This window comes from Musca autumnalis, unplaced genomic scaffold (genome assembly GCF_047663935.1).
Source record: "Musca autumnalis isolate F117 unplaced genomic scaffold, ASM4766393v1 scaffold_1, whole genome shotgun sequence".
Taxonomy (NCBI): Eukaryota; Metazoa; Arthropoda; class Insecta; order Diptera; family Muscidae; genus Musca; species Musca autumnalis.
The window spans coordinates 122811298-122820230 of NW_027411644.1; positions in this window are offsets into that span (position 1 = coordinate 122811298).

Sequence of the window (8933 nt, forward strand, 5' to 3'; positions counted from 1 at the left end):
ATGATTTTTACAAGAGCGTGATTACTGAAAGAGGCACTCCATTGCACTGCATTTTAACTGACCCTTTGGCACTGCATTTAAACTGACCCTCTGGCACTGCATTTTAACTGACCCTTTGGCATAACATTTTAACTAACCCTTTGGGGTAGAATAGGAGGCAGTCCAAACCACGTGTTTTGATACAGGCATTCTGCGGAAATTGTGCAGGCTATTACAAAATATCCCAGAACAAAAAAAATGCATTTATTATTTGTGTAAAACAAAAATATTAAGAACTTTATTACATTAACACAAATTATGAAAATTCTCCATTGAATTCAATCGCAAACATGCGTGTTTCCTCCTCTCTCCATTTAATCCAATCTGAACTGTTTTTGTTTCATCTGCTAAATGGGTTGTCATCCCATCACCAGTTAAGTTTTCGACATGTACTCCAACAGCACTCCATTCGGAAATTTTCTTCTCGTGAGTTACCGGAAAAATTTTCACAAATTAAATATTATTTAGTTTTTATTAATTAACAAATGTTTGGAAATGTTAACACGCTTAGCTCTTTTTGTAAAATGTATACCGCTGCCTGTAGAGATGTACAAACTGATTTATGTACATGTAGGGATCTCTAACAACTGCTAATAAAATGTAGCGAACGGAGTGCCTTTTTCACGACTCCGTTTGGACTGCATCCGGATGCTGTTAAATTGTGAGGAATTGGAGTGCCTTTTTCACGACTCCGCTGAACTGCATCCGGATGTTGTTAAAATGTGACAAGTGGATGTGATTCTTTAGATTGCATCCTAATGCAGTTAAAATGTGAGGACTGGAGTGCCTTTTTCACGACTCCGTTTGAACTGCATCAAAACATGCCGTGACAGGACTAGTCCACATTGCACTACTTCCAATTTATTTTGCTGGGTATACTTGGAAGAGGAACGCTTGACCTTTATATTGATGTCATTTGTGTTGGTGTACACTATAGGATAACAGAGTTACAGCCTAATATACCCAGTTATTTGTTTGTAGTGTAATCATAATCACGCTAGAGGTCGCAATTATAGGTCAATAATCACGAAATGTTGCACGAGGTAAGAGTTTAGATAGAAGAAGATGCTTACAATTTTGGATGATGATCTGATATTATTCAGCGGGTGAAATGGACCACTACTTTTGTATGAAAAACACAACAAAAATGTTGGTCAATATTTTATTTCCTGGAGGGCATATACCGGCAAAGTAGACTATATATGGGAATATAATCTCCCCCCTGATGGTTTTGTGTAGAGCACTACATTTGCCCGTTCCCAGTTTTTTGCATTATTTCAAAACGATTTGCCTGTCTGGGTAGGCAAAATCAAATTTTCAACGGTGGCAAAATATCCTTAAGTAAGGTTTGCGGCCTTTTCTGAGTATTTCAGCCACGTAAAACTTCTCTACAAGTGGTGTCTTAGGACACGCCGTTATGACTCGGAGATGAGCTGTGGGTCCCATATCATTGAGCGAATATGAATCGGGGTACACTCACTTATTGATATAAGAGAAGTCTCCCTTCTAGGATGATTGTAAAACAATTATTATATTATTATATAAGCTTGGTGTGATACGATACCAGAATCCACAAAGTTATTTCTTACAATAAGTTTATTTGTTCCATAAAGACATTTTGATTTGTGGAAACCTAATTCCCAGGGGTAAAGGTGTTGGGTATCACATGGTCGGCCCCGCCCGACTATAGCCTTGGCTCACTTGTTTAGTATGTAGAATTACCAATTGGTTATTGCTTATGTAGACATCTGGGGTGCTTCTGGAATATTTACCATAAAAAGCTCCTGTAATGAAGAACACGTTAATAAAATTTTTTATGGAGGCAGATCCGGTTATCTCAATTTTTGAACCAGATATTCCGACATTAAAACCGATTTTTGAACCGGTTTTAAGTAACCGATTAAGTTTATATGCATACCATTACATAGTTTATAGAGTTATCAATCAAGTAAAATTAATTCGCTGACTGAAACTCTGTTAGTTGCAGTAATAGAACAAAAAAAATCCGTTTTATTGAACCGATTTTAAGGAAAAATATAAACTACTGATTTTAAGCAAAACATTCCTTTTGGCGATAAAAGTCGATGAACATAATATTTCGAAGCCGGAAGGACAGTTATGCCGTATGTCAAACTTCTGAGTTATGGCGTGATCAAATTTTTGTTAGGTTATTTTTTTCATGCATGTAAAGTTCGTCAAGAAAGAATTCATTTCGCTATAAATCAGAGGTTTGACCTACGACATAACTTTCCTTCCGAGTTCGAAATATTATCTTCATCGACTTTCATCGCCAAATAAAAATTTTCGCCCCCAGGCATTGATCTTCATATTTAAGCGTTGCGATATTTATACCCTATACCACAATGTGGAAAAGGGTATTATAAGTTTGTTTTGGTAAAAATTCATGTAACATTCATGTAATATTCGTCGGAGACCCTCAATGTGGTATACCAATTTACATATCTCGACGAGATAAAGAGATTTTCAGATGTGTGTCCGTCCGTCTGTCCATTATAAATTGTAAACACGCTCCAGGCCGCAATTATGGACCGATCGTCACGAAATTTTGTATGGAGGTCGGGTTCAGATCAGAATAGATCCCTATTCTTATTGGTGATGATCGTGAAATATTTAGCGGGTGAAATGGACCAAAAACATAATATTTATCCAATTTTCTAGCGGCTCTGTAGGTCTCAATAATAGTCCGATCAACGCGTAATTTTAAATAAGGTAAGAATATATCACAAAGGGGAAGCTTGCAATTTGAGATGGCGATCGGATAATATTTAATGGACCAAAACTTTTGTGTGGAAATTGTGAAAATTTTTAATATACAGCTTATATCTTAATTCCTGGAAGTGACATTCCGGACAAGTGAGGTATACTTGAATTTCAATTGATGCCAATTATGTTGGTGTGCATGATCAGATAACAGAGTTACAGCCTAATATATTCCGTTATTTGTTTGTTGTGTAATAATAAACTCGCTAGAACTCGCAATTATAAATCAATAGTCACGAAATTTTGCACCGGGTAAGAGTATATGTCGAAAAAGATGCCTACAATTTTGAATGATGATCTGATATTCTTTAGCGGGTGAAATGGAGCATTACTTTTGTATGAATAATATAAAAATTTTATTTTTGGTCGATATTTTAATTTCTTGAGGACATATATATTTCGCAAAGTAGCCTACATATGGAAAAAAAGCTACTGACCTTTCCTCTGATGTAAATTGCAATAAAGTGTTTGCTAGATAACGGGCCTACTGACTAATATATAATGAGTTCTGTGTAGAGAACCACATTTTTATCCCATGCTACATATTGTCTCTCCAAAAGTTTATGTAACACCACGAAATATTCGTCCTAGACCAGTTATTGGGTATGCATAAATTCATATCTCGAAGAGATAAAGCGATTTAGCGATGTGTGTCCGTCCATTAAAAATTGTAAACAAGCTTAAGGCCGCAATTATGGACCGATTGTAACGAATTTTTTAATGAGGTTGGGTTCGGGCCAGAATAGAAATGATTAGTTTTTGGTGATGATCGTGAAATGTTCAGGGGATGAAATGAAAAAAAAAACAAAATTTCAATAACGTAGCGGTTAAACAACGGAAGTAGTAGTACTACATAAGTGGGTTTCATTACATTTTAGTTTCTGTGAACTAAATTTTCCTTTCCTGCTACAAAAATGTCTTTGTCATGCTAGATAACTTTTTGGTTTTAGTCATAAGTATTATTCATTACATCTCTGATATTTGATAATTAAATTTTCACAATCATTGATAAGAAGTTCCGTGAAGAGCGATTGTCCAGGGATAGTGGTATAGGGTACCCCATGGTCGGCTCCGTCCGACTATAGACTTTTCTTACTTGTTTTCCTTAAAATCGGTTCAGGAAAACGATTTTTTTGTTCTAGCACGGCAACTAGCGAAGTTTTGATCAGCGAATTAATTTCATTTGATTGACAACTTTATAAGCTTTGTAATGGTATACATATAAGCTTAATTGGTCACTTAAATCCGGTTCAAAAATCGGTTTTAATGTCGGAATATCCGGTTCATAAATTGAGATAACCGGATCTGCCTCCATAAAAATTGTTATTAACATGTTCGTCATTACAGGAGCTTTTTATGGTAAATATTTCTGAAGCACCCCTGATGTCTCCATAAGCAATAACCAATTGGTAATTCTACATACCAAAAAATAACCAATGTAGAATATACAGAAAAACCAAATATAGTTTTTTTCTGAACCAACACCGAGTAGTTGCCAAAGAGAACCGTACCTAAAACTTGCTGAGCACCATATTTGTAGAATATTTGGATGTTGCAAAATCTCATCTTGTGATACTTCTACTACGGTTCAAGAAATAAAGGACGAAAAGGATATGAAAGGGATTGAGTTAGAAGAATGAAATGTTCTACAAAAAGATTCGCCAATTGATTTGAATGAAGACATGTATTCTCAAAACGAAGCTACAATAACGCCAAAGAGAGATATGATGTTATTTCCCCAAGTATTATAGGGGAAAAATCAAAAAAATCATCACGCGATATCTCAGAAACTTGACATAATGCGAAAATTTCCTTTTGGGTTCTTAATATAGTTAGCAAGGGCTTCAATATCCAAGTGGAATTTTCCACTCCCCAGAAATGCTGCATTTACATTTTAGAATGTTCTTTGTGAATACTGAGCAATGGCAAATAAATGAATTTGTTGAATTCCAAAGAATTAATATTTGGTCAATATGAATTTTTGCAAGAGTGCATATTAGAATATTTAATATATATTGGAAACCCAAACTTTAAATAGGCATTTTGTGCTAATATACTGAAAATTGCGACTTTGGGCACCACTTTTATATGCATATCATGGGGGGTTAGAGTTATTTAACCCCATATAGAACATTTTCAACACAAGTTAGCCAATTTTTTATCGTCAAGGTAGATCTGTTCGGTGGTTATAGACTTTACCTCAGACGGATGAACTTGGTCAAATTCACATCGAGTACTATAGTGATCACCAACTCATATATTTATATATATGTATGTACGTACCTTTTGCGGACCAAAATCACTATTTCGAGATGTTACAACATTATATGGTAGAGGGATATAAGCACATTGTGGTATTTTAGCGATATTATTTCTTATGTGGTAGCGGCGTGGTATTTAGAATTCAAATATATAATAGGTATATCTATTTATTCGTAAACTTCTTAAAAGTTTTTCGCTTTGCTCTGAATAAAACCTGTTAGAAATTCTGCACGCACAAATGCTTCTTTACAAATACAACATTGTACGGACAACAAATATAATTTTACCGTAGATCCTTGAACTACACACAGGGACTGTAATACAATTTGTATTGTACTTTTGCACAAAGGATGATTTTCTGGCACTAAAAACGAGCAACATGTGGAACATTCTTCCTCCGTAAACCACATGGAGTGGCTTTGTAAATGGCTTCGAAGGATGAGGAAAACATAAGATTGACTGGTGCCGTATGGTCTCATTCTTATTTATAATTTGTTAGCTTAGATGTTAGGCTACGGATATAGGAATTGGTAACCAAGACGACGATGATGATGGTGATTAAAAATTTGTATTTCGATAACTCTGCTCTATCAGCAGAATGCCTGATGATGCTTCTGTTGGCATTTTTGCTGACCAAGCATTGCAACTTTTCCCATAATAATTTTCTTGTGTACGATGTACTGACATACATACATCAATATGTGTGTGTGTGTGTGCGTTTTAAATTCTGTGTTATTCTTATTGTTGTACCCAGTCGCCTGTATATCATAACGGAAATTACAATTTTGAAATTGTTTTCCTGATGATGGACAAGACAACAATAAATTTTTGTTTGTATTTCTTTAAAATGCAAATACGTTCTCATGCTTTGCTCCCAAAGCAAACGAAACTGGAAACACAAAGTCCGCACATCAACCCACCTCCGTCGTCATCATACGCTGTGTACTTGTTTGCATTGTTGTTGTATGTGTGAATGAATATTGTTTTTGGGGGAGTTGTGGATGAGGCTTAAGAGAAAAACAAAGTTCCCAAAAATGTTTGCCTTCATATTATATATGTATGTATATTCTCCGACTCACAAAGAAAATACGAATATTGAAGAAAAACGTAATTTCCAAAAGTTTGTCAAAGATGTTATCATAATGCTTTAGTACATTTTTTTAATGTGGACAGATATACTTGTTCTTTTGCCATCTTAAGTCCATATATGCAAGTCTTTAAAATTCATGGCCATCGTTAAAGTACGTACATACATATATGTATATGTATGTAGTTTGAAAACTTTGAGCCCCAAATAGAAGAATTGTCTAATGGTCTTCAAAAACAGAACAAATTTTGACAATAACACTTCAATGTCATCTCGTGTTATTTGTTATTCCAGTATGTAAACTCCCTGTAGTATGCATATGTATGTACATATGTAGTGAACACCATAACACACAGATTGTAAATGTCATAGTTTAGTAAATTATCCAATTGACCATACTTTTGATTCAATCTGAAAAAATTGTATCGACAAATGTTTTGCAATAAGAAACCTTATAAATTTGTTTAGCATCATACAAAAAGGAAGCTTTTACGATGTCAAGTTTTGGTTAGAAATAGTGGTTATTTCGAAAATCAATGTTATTCAGGATTGTGGGGATTAACTGTATACATATATATATATATATATATATATATATATATATATATATATATATATATAAGGATGATGTTATTTATATGCTTATAACTCAAGAAAGTCTCATGGCAGAAAAGGATAAAACATAAAAAAAAACGCGAAAATATGCGAAAAAAAATTGCAAAAAATTATTTTTGAAGAAAGTCAATTTTTCCGCACATTTCTATCGAGCGACGCGTTAAGAGTATACCGTGACACTTTTTGGATAGTTTTTTTGGCGAAAATTATATATGCACAAACTGTCAATTTGTAAAAGTTGTATAGAAATTTTTTATTCACAATCAAATCGATTTACATTTATTTTCAAGCGTATTTTTGGGAAATTAACAGCAAAGCAATGGTAAAAAGCATGGTGTAAGATACAATAATACCAACTGATGTATTCGTTTGCTGTCAAAACATATTTTTATTCAAAAATAAATAACAAATATTTCGCTTCTGTAAAGAATATCTGCCTACAACATCTTTATTTAAGATTCGCGAAGAATATTTTAAAGTTGTCTTCTGCGTTTTAGGGATATTTCGCGCAAAAAAATTTGACAGCAAATGAAGACTACGGACTGAATTTGTCCGAATCGCCTTATGGATTGAGGCAGCGAATGCAAGTTGCTTCAACAAAAATCGAATTGATTCGAGAGCAGGTCTTAAAGAGAATTTATCCGAAATTTTGTGTGGGAGTTACCCGAAAGAGTGAGTAAATAAAGTCCATATTCGAACTTGATTTTTATTTGGTAGATATGTTAGGATGCGCAAGGAATTGACCAAATCGGCCACTCCCTTCAAAAGTTATCGTGCTCACAATTTTTCCGAACATTTTTGAACTTTTTGTGTGGAGGTACGTGAAGGAGTGGACCGATATGGTTTTTCTTCGAACTTAAACTAAATTTGAACAAAATATTACGAAGGCCAAATTTTGGAGTGAATAGGCAGATCCTTTCGAGAATTATATTGCGCTCCAACCACTACACACGGTGTCATAGGGTTTTCTGCACCTTTTAGGCTATTTTCTCAGGAAACTTTTCTTGATGAAACTTGTACCGTCGTATGGGGGCAGTGAATACAAGTTGCTACAACAAATCTAAGCGATTCGGGAGCTGGTCCTAAACTGAACTTTTCCGAAATTTTGTGTGGGAGGTACCCGAAGGAGTGGACCGTCTAAATCAATTCCAAATTGTCTGAAACACATTTGGTCCAAACATACTTGGGGTCTAAAACCATTATTTCGATGAGGCACATTTTGCCCGTATGAAAATGTATATACCCTCGTTAGCATAAATGCTGAGGGCATAAAAAGCATATTTGGTAATGTAGCCATTAGTAATGAAGCACTACAAGTTTCTATCACAATAATAAATTATAAAATGATAAGATGTCACCAAAGGACTTAAATTGGAGAAAGTATTGCAAATTATCATTGACTCAATCCGAAATTTAACTTAAACAACATCAATTTAGTTCGGCATCGCCTTTCGATTATAGAAAATCTCTGATTTATAAATGGCACAATTTAAGACCATGCTTTTCCAATGTAACCCCTTCGGTCATTCGCCATTGAAATTCAAATACTTGGCATTAAATTAAAATCCTTATGATATATTCTTTCCTTCGAATACAATTGCTTGATAGAAATCTCACGTTCAGTGGTGAAAATAAGGATTTCAGAAAACCATCGATTTTGAAACGATAGGTGCGTTATTATATTACTTTGCTTCAACTGATTTACCGAATATTTTTATATACATCGCAAAATGTTTTTTTTTTCTTAAATTATATATGATAGTCCCGATTAACAATTGCCTAATTTTTTAGCGGCAATTGTCAGTGTATAGGAGAGAGAGATTCGAGAAAAATAGAAACACATTGCCTCTCAGCGCCCTCTCTTCGACGAACTGACAATTGTTGAAAGTACAATTGTGTAATGTGCATCTGCTTTAAAGATCATTCTAAACAGTTCAAAACAAAGAAATGTTAGCAATTGAATGCTACAAGGTGAGGTTTGAACCAAAGCCATCAAGTTTAGTACCTAACAGACTGCGAGACGAAGTTCGCCGGGTCCCCTAGAATTCATATAATAGTTAAAACCGCACGTCTATGTCAGTTCATGATACAACCTTTATTCAAAGTAGCAGATATCTGAAAGATAGAGGTATGGGCACCGGCCAATTCA